The sequence below is a fragment of the Rhea americana genome, unplaced genomic scaffold (assembly GCF_003343005.1).
Source record: "Rhea americana isolate MKP2758 unplaced genomic scaffold, rheAme1 scaffold_100, whole genome shotgun sequence".
In the NCBI taxonomy this organism is placed as follows: domain Eukaryota; kingdom Metazoa; phylum Chordata; class Aves; order Rheiformes; family Rheidae; genus Rhea; species Rhea americana.
Window position 1 is genome coordinate 348,316 of NW_028185040.1, and position 16,771 is coordinate 365,086.

Here is a 16,771-nt window from a genome sequence, read left to right on the forward strand (position 1 = left end):
AGCTTAGTGCCTGATGCAAAGTGCTTTTAATTCAAATGACAGCCCATCAGTGGTATCAGTGGTCTTAAATATATTGTATATATATCTATAATATATAGTAACTATTCAATAGTAATATTTAAAGAAAAAAAAGAGCAGAATACCTAGAATACCTAGACAGGTAGCTCTGTCTGAACACATACTGCTGGATGGGAGAGTCAAGGAACTTAGTACATGAAGATGATAATTTTCTGGCTTTTGCTACTTAAAATTATAATTTTAATCTAATTTCTCTTTAGGTTTTGGAAAAAAATGTTTCCTTATAATGTTATTAATCCCTCAAAATACCAAAGGATTTTATCAGGTATCTGTTATCTAGGGCAATGTTTAAGCATACTAAAAATGCTTACAGACTTTGTTAACAGTTAGCCTTTAAAAATTGGACTTTGTAAACCTGTAACATAATCATAACTCTTCAATATATTTTACTATTAATAAATGAATTATCAAAATTAATGTTAAGGTATTGCTAATCAGCAGGTTAGTCCATATTAGAGCTCTTCTAATTACAACATAACAAAATGATTCTGATCTCACTTAGATAGATATTAATTTGAACTAACATGAACAGGATTTTGCTCATCACAAGTTGGGCAAGAGAAGAGATTTGAGCCATTACTGTTACTACCTTCCAGTGTAGATGTTTCTATGGCATGGATCATTAAAAGATCTAAATCAGTTTAGATCTAAATTAATGAGTTTACCTATCACTGTTTCAGTATCAGTATTTTTCTGTTTCTTTACTAAAGGTGAACCAATTAGCAAAAATATTTCTATTCATCATAAATCTATGTTGGAACACAAACTCAAGTTTTTTGGTTTTGGATTTTTCTTCAAACTCCTCAAATTCAGCTCAATATGAGACAAATTGCCTTAATGCAGGAAAATATTGAGAATACTGACCAGTTTCTACCGGGCAGCTGGGTGTCAAATATCATGGGACAAACAGAACAGTTACGAATGAGAGGCAGAGTTTTCTGGGAGAAGGGAGATGCACAAAGCAAGGGAATGTATCTTACCTATCCAAAGATTCCCATGAGAAGTCTTCTGGGCTATTTCACACATCTCTACAAAGACAGCAGGTCTCCTGTATCCTGAATCTCTCTCACTATGAGCCTGTTAATTCTGCTTTAAGTAGTGCCTGCCAAGCGTGGTCTCCTCTGAAAAAATGTTACTTAGGACTAAATCATGCAGCACACATTACTTAATGGACATTGCAGATTTTAAGATCCATCCTATTTGCTTCAAAAATAGAGATTTTCTTTGTTGTATCTGATAACAAAACACATCACGATGGTTCTGCACAGAGGACAATATACAGAGAGCAAAATCAACAGAGATCACAAATTTAAAATGTCTTTAAAAGCACGTCTCTATAATTCAGATCCAATTCCTATTTTTCTGTGGTGATGGATAATGGTGAGCAAGTATGCTTGAAACAACAGCTTTCAGAGAGTTAGGAGAATATTCTGCTATTTGGGACTAAACCAAAAGAAGGCATGAGAGGAACCTCCTTCTTCCTCCATTTTCCTGATATAGGAAACAAGTACTTCTAAAAGCTAGTAGAGAGGAAATTACAAGCATCAGCACTCAGATTGCTTTTAACGAAAATGTGTGGGTTGTCTCTCCCAGAATTTACTGCAGTTAGCAGTAAAAACATGAAGGAAGAAAGCTTTTAGAAAGAGTGAAACCACAGATAATTCAAAAGCCAAATAGCTTTTAGTATAAAAAATTGTTTCTGTGCTTGAAGTAGGATTTAGGTGGAAGTGTTTTTCAGAATTAGACAAGGACATATAATACCTAATTTATCCTACAGAATTTCTTGAATTATCTGTTACTTGCTTTTCCACAAATTCCCACTCATTTGCAAAAATAAGTCTGAGAATACAAGTTCTCTAGCTGGCTTGTTAGCTGCATGTTAAGAAGTACTTTATACTTACCATTTCAGTTGGCTACATTATGGTTATTTATTAACAATAGCATTAGATAATATTATCACTTCCGTGATTCTGCAAATCACAGAATCTAATTTTAAGCGCAAATAAACAAAATCAGCTTTTCACATAGAAATCTGCGGGGCAAGCTTCTATCACAGTTTCAGCTGAACTCAGTATTGCCTAACTGGTGGCTGCAGATGTTTGAACTTCTGCTTGTATCAACATTAGCACTCGTTTCCCCTTATAGGGACCAAATTCAGGAATCTAAGCTGCCTTTTTGGTCTAAGGAAGGAACTGAGAGGCAATGCTCCGTTCTGGGGGGAATGGCCACTTTCATATATGTTGACCTAAACTCTAGTGTAGAAATGACCCTGAATCTGCAAGAACAAGGGGTAATAAATACAGCCAAGGCAATGTTTGATTCGGAGAAGACATAACCTAGTCACTGATTAAATTAATGAGATCTTGCACCTTTCTCTACCTGAAATACATTAAGTTCTATATATGATGGTATGATGGTTGTTAAAAACTTAGGAATGCTCTAAGCACTGAGAAACAGAACCTAATTGTTTTCCTAGCCATGATATGTAGCTAGGAAGCCCAACAACCTCAATAACCCTCACCTTTAAAACTATCTATAATTGTCAAGACCTTCTGCCATCTCTACTGAATATAACATGTTGAGCACTGAAAAGAATTCATTATTTCCAGACAGAAGAAAAAGGAGTAAAAATCTAGGGAATGAAAGGCGAAAGGGAAAGCAGAACTATAAAGCCAAAACAAAGCTGATCATCAGAAAAATAGATCTGAAGTACAGATTTTATGGATCACCCATGGAGGAGATTAATATAATTCCTGGAAATAGAAATCACTTTGGCTAAATAGTCTATGTTTTCTAGTTTGCGTTGAATTAAAATACATAATATAGATCGTGATGTCTTACGTGGCAATGAATATCAAATGTTGAGGTTCCCAGAAAAGAAACAGTGAAACACAGGATGTGACACATTTTTTTAAATCAATATAAAATTGTTAGAGAACTACACCAGGAATCAAATAAAGTTTAACAGTGTTTTTTTTTTTTTTTTTTTTTTTTTTTTTTTTTTTTTTTTTTTTTTTTTTTTTTTTTTTTTTNAAGTTCAGTTTCATTTATTGTGTCACACTATGAGTACCAGGCAGCTCCTCTGAAAAATTCTTTTAGCAAAGGGGGAGCAAAAGAAAAGGGAATGAATGGTAATTTAATTTTAGACCATACCAGATTGATTTCTAGTCTCATATATATATATATAGATAGATATAGATATATGTACACACATATATAAGAGAAAATGGACTAACATAGTCCATGAACAGTTTATTATCCTAGAGTATAGCTGTTGGCTACAATTATTCAAAAATGTTAAAACTGCTGCTCAAGGCTATTTATGTGTTGGCTCAGCCTCACGTTTGTGATAAAGCCTTGACATATTCTCCACTTGTCTCAACCAATACAATACAAAGGAAGGCAGGAGAAGCAGCTGTCCTAATACAACATTTCTTTTAGGCCTGCAACAGTGCTACTCCAARGAACACCAAATACACTTGACACAGAAAAACTCAAGGGTGTTTTCACTTTGCCTACTACAGTCCCTTGTAAGTCCAGCAAGACTACATATATTTAGCAGTGTACACGCTTAAGAACTTGTTGGATTAGGGCCTGTGTCCACAGGTTTAGAACTGAGAAAATTGCCAGGAAAAAGCATAAATGAGTTCTGGCACGATGGACTATGAAYACAAGAACGAAGAGGCTTTCCCTCACAAACAAACCACCTTCCATGGCATAAAAATAAACTCATATTTCCAGCAGTGCTTCATTATGTAACAGAACAACTTTACATATCTACTTCATAAGGCATAGCATATAATTTTTTTAAAAAGCAGAATAGCATCCTGCGTTCTTTTCTCAGTGTTCCCACTGAGGGTCTGAATATGTTTCAGCTATTCTGGCTGCAAGTCACTCAGAAGTATAAACTAATCTAAACTGCAGCAATGGTTTCCCCATTCCCTTCTCCTTCTATCACCCAGTACTTGTACTCCTGCAATTAGGTGGTGAATGACTGCAGTAGCTAATTAAGTCAAAAGCTAGGATGCAGTTTCATGTGATATGTAATTTGCTCTGTCTATGGCCTGCTGACAAAAMGGACAATCCTGTTCTCTCCCTTGCATTGTGCTGCACACACCAAACTCTTCCACTGCAGACCTAGCAGCTTTGCACCTGCAGACCCAGTGAGAACAATTCACCGATCCCATGGAATAGTAACCTTTCCATTTGGATAATAATGGATAAAAAGTACAATTAAAAATGCACCTTTCACCACATTTGGGGTTAGGGTATGTTTCAACCAGATCACCTCCCTAAAGCTGCCTTACTACCAGGTCACATAAAGAGCAACCGTGGCACAGATGAAGGGAGAAACACTTGGTGGCAGAGAGGTGAAGATAAAGCTGTGGCAACAACCCTGATTAGGCCATAGCTCATGCAAATATAGCTAGCCTGTTTTTAAGCTAGCTAACCCAGGTACTGCTAACAGCCTAGCTATACTCAGGTTACCTTCTCAGGCACATGCTGCAATGTGCAGTGGACAACAGTTGCAGTGATTGCTTGATGCTGCTAGCAAGGCAGAGCAGATGAAAGCATACGCGCGTTTGAGTCTGATTAAACAGACTGGGTTGTGATTACAGCATAGATCTTTGGAACAACTGAGTGACTAACTATGCACTGAGGAAAGAACTATCTAATACCTACCCAAAGTGGAAAATTTCTATATTTCTGATTTTTTACTGTGCTATATTTTTCTATCCTTCTTTCTTAGTTTCTTTTTCTCCTTCTCACTTGGAATGGCAATGGCTGCCAGTCGCAAAGTGAAAAGTTGTTAGTACTCATACACCTGAAAGAAATCTAACTATGTTTTCTAGAATATTAAATATATCAGAATAAAACCAGATTTTTTTTTTCTTGATAAACAAAGGTACAGAAAAGCCATAACTCTTTATAACAGCATATAATTTTGGTATTTTTAACTCCTAACATTAACTTTCAAGGTTTTCTTGAACAGGATCAGATATCAAATCAAAATTGAGGTTACAAGATTTTGATAAAGCTACTTTCCAGAAAGCAAGCCTAGTTTTTAATTCCTGAATTACAGTTGTATTCTCCAGGGTGCTAATACATAGCTAGGGTATTTCACAACGTTATATAGTTCATCACCCTATCCAGGACACTCAGAGCACTCGACTTGGCGAAGACAGATATATGACAGCTATCTATGAGCCAAAATATATAAAAATCACACATTTGACTCATACTATTAACATGAAAGCAAGGGCAACCTTTGTAGAGGTATTTTAAAGACAACTAAATTAAGTAAGGGTTCAGATTTGATTAAACAGTATTTTATTTGCTGTCTTACTAAATAGGAGCTATAAATCTAGCTGAAAAATAATCTGGCCTAATTGCTGTCAAAAAATTTTTAACTCTACATACTTAGGAAATGTAGCAATCTCAGGAAAGGCAGAGTTTCTGTTGTGGTTCACTTTGTTCTGGGAGGCAACATGGGCTGTAAATAACATGTCATTGATAAACAAAAAAATATGTCTTCAGTAAGTGGCAYAGCATACTTGTTTTCAGGGTGGCAGGAAAAAAAACAGACTTAGCTCTAATGTCAATCCAGATATCACACCCTGTGCTGCTAAACATTTTAGAGTATCTTTTCATTGCTTTTTCCCTAAAATAGACCGAAACTTTTGAAACCAAAGTCTATGTTGGGAAATAGAAGCTATTTTTACATCTACCACACGTTACTAAAGATCTGAACTTTATTAGCTTTATTTATTGGCACATTGCTTCCTAGCACTTCCAGCATGAGTATAGATTTACCCATGAGACAAAAAGATGGTAGCTCCCGTTAACACTGCTTAGTGCAGCATGAGTTTTTCTGGTCATATGCTCCAGCAGCTTTACTCTGTTTTTAACTCACTTCTACTAGCCTCATATCCTACTTTTGGAAATACTGAGTAGGCTTAAATTGGTGCGGGTGACACTGCGGTCTCAGGAAGAGGGCATTAGCATAATAAGTGAAGAAGTCGATGCGAGGATACCCTGCAGGTTATGACAATACTGAGTAACTGAGAATTAGAATGTGCTTAGCAGAAACACCTGATAAATACACTTTCATTAAGCTGGCAAAATATGCACCACCTCAGGGTAAGTAATAAGTACGGCAGTACTGGAACTGTTGCTCTTAATAACGAGGGCTGCTATTCTGCCACTTATCCCTTCTGTGAAAATCCTCACAAACTGTAATATTGTTTGGTCCCAAAGTGCACTGCTATAATCACCCAACCACCCTCTCCCAATTTTTCTATGATCATGATGGACTYGCTCAGTTCTTGATGCCTGATGTTTTGAATTCTATTCTTACAATTGACGTATCTCTTATTCAGAAGGGGACAGAAGACTTGCACTAGGTATAGTCAAATTTACTGAGTCATAAACTACTAAATTTGAATCTCCACTGAAGAAAATTAAGTTAACAATATATGACACATTTAAGCATTTGGGACAACATGATTGCATGTGCTGTATCTTACAAGTACAGGCAATAATAACCAAGTCAAATGGAGTCTGAGACATGCCACCAGCTATGACAGTTGTGACAGCATACAGACATGCAGATGTGGACCGTAAAACACTCCTAATAAAAACAGAATGTGATCTTCTGTATATTAGGCATGTGTTCATACAGTGGAACTACATGATGCAAAGAACTGCAGAAAAACTCCTGTCACACTGTGTATGAACCTAAAATAAAAATACTATAGTCAATTTTAAGCAGTGACTGGTTTTAATAGCAACAGCCAGAATGACTGAAACACATACTAGTCTAGTATACCAATCTTTCCTGACTCCACAGATACTATGCAATTTGAGTCACAACAGACTACTGGGATTTTGGATTTAAGCCTCTTCTGAGGCATGTCAATCCCAAAATCACAGTATCACCTACCCAAATATTATCCTCTCCAGTACAGACATGGAAACCACATTGCAGAAAAGCCCTGAGTTGTAGAACTGCATGGGTGTAACAACATTTTGAATATTTCATACTAATAGTTAGGAGAATAATTACCGAAGTCAACTTTGGAAATGTTTGTATACTGCTCACAATATTATTTCTGTACCATTCACAATATTATCATCTATAATAGACAATATGCTCTGGCATTATTCATCATCCATATTACTGCTGATGTCCATTCCTTGATGATTCATTGCAAACTTCTAGCAATGCTCCAAGTGGCTTGTAATGCACTGACAATTTCCTACAAAATGACATGGAAAACCTATTCACAGTTCCAGAAACACTCTCCAACAAATAGCATGTGGGAATGTGCTCCCTCATTTCAGGCATTTCAGCAGTTCTTTAAAAGATAGTCAATGTTTCCATTCAAATCTATTATTTTTCAAGAGGTTGTAGAGTCAGCCCTCAGGGAGACAGAACTGATATTAGCAGTTTCAGGTGCCTTCATGCAACCTTATATCTGAAAAACAGTCTTTTTTTATTTTTATAAAGAAAGTTTTAAGCCATTAGCTCATAATGCGAAAGGCTGCCTTTGGGAACTGGGGGGGGGAGAGGGGGGCAAAGGGGGAGGAAAAGGCACACCAAAATGACCTAAAAGAAGATACTTTGGAAAATAACCTCTAACACCTCCACAACATCTTTTATTTCCAGCAAACAGTTCCTAAAGACCTAGGGCTAATCTCCCTTTGCTGGCCAATGTTGACATGCTACAAAGTCAGTCTTGGCACTTTGTGTAACAGACCTGGAAAACAATTTCACAGTCTTATTCTGGACTTCACTAGTGTTCATCTGATAGGTCAAACAATTACATTAGCACTAGCTTTCAGATTCTGGGAAGGCTAGTGAAACTCAAAGTTTAAGGACAGAAGTAATCTTTATTAATGTGCAGTCTGACTTTTTATCGAACACAATCCATATAATCCCCAGACCCAGTTTCTTCAAACAATTTATGGGGGAGCCAAATGAGTATTTTTAGGATTTCCTTAATTTTGCAGTACAGAATTTCAGAACAAAGGATCCTAAAGTGGGGTGCTTGGCTCTGTTTTGTGTCATTGAACATCTTCCTTTCAATTACCTCTTTTATATAAAGATGGATGGTAGGAGCCAAAAGTGTCTGCAGTTTCCTCTGCCTGCCAACTTTGTACCAAGGACCATGAACAAATGCCCAAGGTTCAATAATATACCTGGCAGCCACTAAACCCTTGGAAAGGGCTGGAAAGGTTGGTGGGCATTCCAAAAACATTTAGATGAGTTTCTCTGTCTCCCCTCCTCTTTTTTTAAAACAAACAAACAAAACAAAAAACCTACTACCCCATTAGAAACCAGAACAGCAGAAACCATTTTTATATTCCTCAAATATTGCCAAGAACATATAGGACCTTTTCATTAACATCTAATACAAATGGAAGTAAATAATCATTAGTAGAAACTGCTTTTTACAGACACACACATACATAATATTGAGAAAGCAGCACAGATTCCTGTGTATTATGTCACTAGCCAATAGAGATCTGACAGAAAAAAAAATAGAAACCAGGAATAAGAAATACACTAAACCTACCAATGTATGACATTCAAAGCTATCAATGTTCTGAATAAAACAGTGACTTTTTTTTTCAGATAAACAAAAATCTCAGTACAAAACTTTGCTTCTAAGAACTGGAGAGTCAGTAAAGCATTAGAGGGGAGGACAGAAGCCTTTAGAAACAAGTCTTGTTCAGTATTCAGTGAATAGATTCAATCACAGAGCTAGGTTAGAGAAATCAATAATCAGTAGTCCATTTCTACCAGAAACAAAGTACTGGACATATTCGCAGTGTGTACTTAAGATGCCAACACTTGAAGATCTGAAGGGAAAAATAACTGGTATGAGGAACAAAAACAACCACAGAAATCCCACAACCAACACCAAGGAGAACAGCAAACATCAACCTCTTCTGTCCCAGAGCAACAGTAGGCAGCAGCAAAGAGCCATCCGACTAGCTTCTGTCCTGTCCACCTTAGAGGCAGAGAGAGTGAAYGAACCCTAGTAACAGACAGTCACCTACTACTTTTCTCAGGCTTGTAGTTATGCAGAATAATCGCCAAGGATGTATGAGAAACATCAATAAATTCAGCCACCCAAAAAATTTTCCTGAATCATGCCATGAAGTAAAGTACCCCTCAGTTCTTTCTGTTTTACTGACAGTCACAAAACAGACTGGAATTAGTTTTTTGAGGGTTTTTTTGGTTTGTTTTTGGGGTTTTTTTTTACTTTGAAAGCAAACATTTTGTAAAACACTGCCATGACCATTGGGATGGGGCAAACACACACACAGATTGATCTTCATCTGCTGCAGAAATATGGATAGTGTATGCTTGAATATGCAAGTATTAGAACATAAATAGTACTTGTTGGGTTTTCATTTGTTATATTACATTTCACAGGTAATGTATATACAAGCTCCCAAGAAACTGCACTTCATTTAGTATTGACTTAATGAAGGAATTCTCACATTAATCTTTTAAGCTGTACTGCTCCTTAGAAAAACAGACTCTATGGAAAAGAAAATCCCCATCAATCTCTTCAGTTCTCTCCACAACAATAGGCTTTTTATAGGCTAATGATTTTCTCTGCACCTTTTCYTGTGGAAACAATAGCTTAGCAATTTTAAAGTATTAGGTGGGCCCAGCTGCAGGCTTCTGGTGACTTTCCCTTTACATAAGAACGTCTATACAAAAAAAMCCAAGGATCTAGTCTCATGGTACTACAATACATCAATATGATACACGTAAGCGGGCTAGTACTGAGGTTAGGTCTTGAAGGACCGGCAGTCATCACAGGTTTAGCATTTTAATGCCTAATTTGTTTCTAAAACATCTTTATCAGCTCAAAGACAAAACATTGTGTTGCAACTCACCTGTCAAAATGCTTGAAACTAAACTCAAACTGGCAGAGATAAATTCATCCCTTCAAACTTCRGAACAGTCACAGCAAGAACTAATTGGTCCTCTGGTGATTTTCAGAAATTAAAYCCAAAAATCAGGCCTGCTCTTACTACTTTTTTACCGTGAGAGTAGCAAGCTAACTTCACATAAGATAGGTTCAAAACTGGCCCTAGACTGCTGAAAAGTCTGCATTCATTCAACTGCCTGTTTTGAAAGTTTACTAAGAGCATGGCATCCTATTCCAGACAGCACGTACATTTTTTCCAAAATGATCTTGAGGTTAATTTATAACCTTACATTTTATTTAATCTGATATACAATACAATTAGCATTAGCATTGAATTCTGTCCTAGTTATAGTGCCCAACCTGAAAAAATTCATTGATTGGCTACATATATTGAAACTACCATTGTAATTGGCAAGAATCTCAAAGTCCCAGGGATCACTAGTGTAGCAAACTTGATGCTAAATTACAATGACAGCAATTTAAGGCAACCTCTATCTTACTTGCATACGTAGAAAATTTAGTRTGGTTATAAGTCCTACAGATAATATAGGTCTGATCTAGACCAAATAGAAATCTTCAATAGACCATTTCTTTTAGAGTTTTTACAGGATATTTAAACACCCTTCAAAACAAAGTCAAGGATGTTTCTCTTCCTATCTGGGTAGATAAAAGATAATAGTAAGAAAGGTAAAATATAAAAATGAAAAGACCCRTGTATAGCTGGCTCTTTTCCTTCTAGTTTGTACAAAGCCAAATGGTTAAGAATATTCCTTTCTAACATCAAATAAATGAAACTATCRCAAAACTTCAGTTCATATTACATCACTTCATGCAGAGCTACTTTAGAGATGGCAATTTCACACAGCTGTGTGTTCATGTAAATCATGTTGCATAAGGAAACTTTGCACATACATAAATTTAAATGTCTCACTAGATCCATTAAAGAAAAACGGTTGCAAACTTCTTTACAGTTGGTTGTATAACTAAGTATCTTGGTGGGCTGGAATCATGCAATGGTTCCTAAAACTGTCTAGGTACAGTACGGACTGCAATCCTTGATTAGGAGGCTAAAGTTGAAGGAACCTCTTAAATTGCACCCACACCATCTACATGAACAAAATGAAACAAAATGAAACTTGCAGGAAAAGTTGTGCAGTTGTGAAATGCCTGGGTGCAATTTTGAAGGCTGTTTTGAAAATATGACTCAGAATGTCTTGTTTTACTAGAGTTTATAGCTCAGTCTCACAATTATTTCTGTATAATTGTCTGTGTGTTTAATATAAAGTAATAAGCCAGATGCTTCAAATTAAAGAGAGAGTTAAAAATCTATTCCAGTACATAACTATAAACTCTGAGACAGCTTTTGGTCTTAGATGCAATGAGTATTAAACTATGAAAGTATATTTATTCTACTAAATATAAGCATACTAGATGAGAACTTTGAAATTTAATCCTTAAGTCTTCTAAATATTTGCATGACAGTAAAATAAATGAAGAATTTAACTAAAAGAGTTTAACTAAATGAAGAGTTTAACTAAAAGAGTTTAACTAAAAACAGTGGCAGCACAGTAGCAAGGGCAAATGCCAAAGCTTTGGATAGAAATACAGTCTCATTCTATTAACTTCATTCAGGTTGAAAGTAATAGCTGTGCTTGTCAATAGTTTCTGTCAAATATTTGTATTTAAATAATAAATATCAATACTGGGCCATGCTGTTATGCCTCCTGCTTCTCTCTCGGGAATAGACAATGGTTATTCTGAACTATCATAGCAAAATCAAGCAAGTTATTTCCCTCAAATATTTAAGACTTTGTTTGTTTGTTTGAATAGATTCTTTACAGGATAGATTATTTATCTTTGGCAAAAAGTTCTGGCAGAAAAATCAAGTCTTACAAGATATGAAAATTCTAATAGCTGCATGACATGAAATTTGACAAATCTGACTCCCAATGTTGTTACAATGTTGAGCTGAGCAAATAAGGAAACAAAAAAGTAAACTGCACCATGGTTCCACAGAGAAACAAATATACATTTTTCAGTCTAATTATTCCCGGATTTACATTAACTTTTCCTCTGTTTTTCTATTTACTTAGTGGAGTTACTCACGATTTACCAGAATAAAAGTCTCTCAACTCATAAAAGAACAACCAGAGCCTCTCTATACAAAGTATTGAGCAGAAATATTGGTTAGAAAATACTGTTCAGGAAATTCTCTTTCATAAAGTAGCATGCAGCAGTGGCATACAAGGAATAAAAAGTACTAACTGTTAGGGCTGTATCTGGATAAACACAACTGTGCTTATTTCATCCTAAAGCTTACCATCTATCACAGTTCAATTGTTGAGACAGAAGTTAAACAATTAGTCACCTTATTCCCTAGAGAGATGCTCTAAAAAGTTGCCATTTACAAGAACTTCCCTACATTTATTTTTACCAGTCGCATTTCCAGCTCACTTTGTCAGAAATATTGAAGTGTAAGGGAAAACTTGAGAACTGAGGTTCAAATAACTCCACTTAGCTGTTACTTTACATAATATATAAAGACTTTTCCTTGAAACCAAGCAGCTCAATCTCTCAAGCACAACTGTGACTTACACTAAGAAATTCATAACTTTTAAAGAAGAAAATGGAAGCATCATGAACAGCGTAACAAAGAAAGGAAATCTAGAGGACTTGCATGAAAGAGTGTACAATAACTGCATTTACCCCTGCAATTGCAGCAGAGGTCCGTACATCTGTATTAGCAATATAGTTGTAAGCTCAGGGGAAAATAACGATGTAGTGGCAGAGACTTCAAAGCATCTTCAACTTATATTCAAACTCTCAACAAGGCTCATGCAGCCAGTGACCAAATCTGTGCTGCTCTGTACTCACTTTACAAAACAGCAAAATCAAAGTTAGTAGAATAAATTTATCATGCTATAATTACTCATCTAAATGCAATGCAGACATACTAAATGCCTTGAGGGAGTAAGCGAGAAGAATTATCACCTTCTATTCACTTGGATATAGAATGGTCAGGGGAGCATTCTGGTACCCACTTAAAACCACTAGCAAGAAGTGGCTCCTCCAACTGCAATAATATMACTCATCTGCAAACATTATGAACCTGATCCCATTCTTTGCTATGCTTTTGCCATGTACTGTGGAATAACAATGCACCTAAATTAAAATAAATAAATAAAATAAAAGAGTGAACTATCTCAGCAAAGTAAAGAAAACATCCTAAAACCATTAATTTACCTTCCAAAAAGACTCAGTGATTGGATCATAATCATTCATTCCCTCCTAACACACACTCAGAGTATGACTACTAAATTTCATTTTCTGCTGTCCTAAGCAACTACACCAACTAAAGCTTCTGCCTCACTGGCATGTTTAGCAGCTGCCTGGAAAGTCGCAATGTAATATTTTGTATAAAGAAAAACCCTGCAAATCTGTAGCAGGATGCTACCCTACAGCACATTTCCTCATAGCACATTATGGTCTTCCTGGTCTCTATCCCTTATTTCCCTCAGAGTTATTTGAAYAGCTCATACAAAACCTTTGAGGTCGTAACCTCAAGGGTTAACCTCAAGGTTAACCTAGGGTCCTAGGGTTTCCCAGGGTTCTATGAAATTCAAAAGAATTTTAAAAATTCTCAACCTGCCCAAAGAGCATACCAGCCTACAATGCAATGACTGGCACTCATCACTACACACTCTACACACTACCTTTCATTAGCAAGAGATCAGCAAGCTCAGATATCTATGAACAGCAAGAGTTTCATATGAATTAACTGTTAAGTATTTATTTCGAGTTTGCTAAATTCTATAGCCAGTATTCAATGCAACATTATTACAAGCAGACTGCTAGTAATACTTGAGTTAGCTAGTTTAAGATTAGCTGAACTTCATCTGTCACAGTGCTAACAGTGTAGACATATATTCCCAGGGAGCTCACAAAGTCTGGCAYAGAATTCAAGACTCCTCTTGCTCCTGAGGTTTCCTCGTAAGCATCTKTTCCTCCACGATCCAACCTTTTTGATAGCCCTTCTCTTCAGCAGATTTATTTCCATAAGCAATTTACCTATAATCAAAGGAGTTTGTCTACAGCACCTCAGAGAGGACTCTTGCTTCCTCCTTTCTAAATGAGCAACTCCCACTGCCTCCTACTAAGACATTTGCAAAGCTGTACACTTTTCTCAGTAAGTCATTTTGTTCTGTTTCAGTTTTCTGCCTCTAGAATTGCACTGTAGAGAACTGCTTGAAGTTTGTTCTAATCTACCATGCTATATCCGTGGGAGAAATCAGAGTTTACCATTATTTCTGACATGGAAATACATGTGCTCCCACTGATGCAACTTTATTACTCCTTTTTTGCTTTACATTGTGTATAGCTATTTATAGACTCTAACCTGCACAAAAGCCTGCTTCTAAGATTTTGTCTGGGACCAGAATGGAGCAAGTATGTAGTGACACTTACCACTCAGCTTCAATGGATGGCAGTCCATTAGATTCTGATGAAGTTCTCCTGTGGCCTAAAGATTTCTTTGGACTATTCTGATTTGATCAGTTCATTCTATTGTTTTCGTTTCTTTCTGTATAAACACTAGCTCTTACTAGAGATATTTCRTTTCAGATTCCCTACACAGATAATTGGGCTGATCCTCACACCAAGCTACAGCTGAAGAGGCCTTGTTTTTTTCTCTTCAGTTTTCAGTTATTTGGTGTTACAGTCTCTAATATTAAACTTTGTTTATAAACGAGATTTTTTGTAAAGAACATTAAGTTTTTGCATGGCATATCAGTTCAGTTGATATAGCCCTAAGAAAAACTCAAAAAAGACATACAAGGCAAAACAAATGTTCTTTGAGGGCTCAACCCAATCACCGTGGTCTTGCTCCAGTCTCTGGTGCCTGAGTAAGAACTGAGGCCAAAAAAATCATGTTCAGAAAAACATTGCGATGCTGTGATTTCATTCCTAGTATTACCTTATGGTTTAAGTAGCTCCCTTGGCTCTTTCACTTGTAGCAATTAGAATTTCCAGACAGCTCAGTGGCAGATATTCTAGGCTGTCTCTATATTGCAGTATTAACTGGCAGATGGCAGCCAGTTCTTACTGTGAATGAAATAAATTCACTGGTATACCACACAGCTGTAAACCTATAGACTAATTTAAAGCTTTCAAAATTTTCCTTCATTTTATAGGGAGTTGCAAAGCATCAACAACAGCGAACTATGCGATGCATGTTTCAATTTTTATCACTGTCTAAGACTTACAGTAGGATATGCAGATCCCCATGCTACTGTTTTGGGAGCTCATGAATATTTTGTACTGTTCTTCTAAACTTTTCCTCTTATGCTAGTCTTTTCAGCAACTAGGTTATTCAAATGTAGAAGAATACAATCTACTGAAAAACACTGAAACACATCTTTTTAAATTTCTGTATCACCTGCTTGATCAGAACGGAGCAGCAGACAAAGAAGGTGGACGGACTGCCAAATGCTCCCAATACATTGCTGTAGTCACCCGAAGTTCAAATTTTATCAAGATTTATCCTACATCACACAGAGCTGATATCCATTTTCATGACAAGGAAAGCAATTAATATACTCATATTACAAAAGTTAAATTGTATGTATTTCAAAGCTGACAGCTTCCCTTCTTTTTATAACCTGAAGTCCATAGCAACTGCAGATAATTAGTAATCTGAGAAAAAAATCAGAGCTCTAGGCCTTCTGTAGGTTTTTTGTGTTGTTTTGGGGAGCAGATGATCATTTTGGAGTTTAAAATTACATTGTAGTATTACTATGCATTGCTGCATTATATATCTTTCTTCCCTGCCTTCTATTAAAAATTCACTAAAATCCTGCTATTGCAATTAAATATATACTCCAAATCAATGATTGTGCAAAAGTTAGCTGGGCAAGCAAGCAGTTGGATGTATTTTACACACATACTCAACTGTTTTTTTGCAGATGAATACAGACTTTCTATCTGTTTCTGACTAATGTTGACTGTACTCTGTATGCTATTTCTATTCTTCTTAACCTGACTTCAACACTCATCTACAAAGAAAAAAATTGTTTTAGTAACAATACTCAAATATATTTAAAATCTAGTATTATATGAAAATCATAACRACATAATAGACAATGAGGGGAAAGRAGGAGTGAAAGTGCAACTTAGTAAACAGAATGGGAAATAGCTGTAGTCAGAGCCTGAGGGCTTTATTAATCAAGCACTTTATTAAACTGCAATGTACTACTTTACAGTACTGCTTTTAAAATATGTTAACAGTATATCACAGTTCCCGGCAGCATGAAGTCTTTCCAGAAAATGTGTCATCACCATATGCAGCATATTTTATAACYAGTATAATTTTGTTTTATTGTATCCAATAATATTTTTCTGAAATTCTAGGAAGTCTTCCCACAAAAGATAAGTAATAACCATATTTTAACCAACTGGCACTAAGTCTAACTGCCCTAATGCAGGAAAAAACAACTTTATTACACTAAAATGTCCTTAGCTTCATTCTCCCCTCTCTAAAAGAGTTTGGGAATAAAATCTTCAAGTATCTCATTCAAATATTAAGTAGTACAAAATCTTTCAATAACAAAGTTCTTTAATTCCATGACTGATCTCTACACTTAACTATTCTTGCTAAAAGTAGCTGGAAAAGACTCAGAATCCTACACATTATGCTATTAAACCCAGAAAACTTGAAACTTATTCTAACAAAGCCAGAAATACAT

The 16,771-nt window shown here is 36.0% G+C and overlaps 1 protein-coding gene across 5 annotated transcripts in view; it reads right to left on the reverse strand.

Moving 5' to 3' along the window:
- Nucleotides 1-16,771, reverse strand: part of BBS9 (Bardet-Biedl syndrome 9) — a 309,884-nt gene that overhangs the window by 103,880 nt on the left and 189,233 nt on the right. The gene's annotated exons all lie outside the window — the stretch shown is intronic.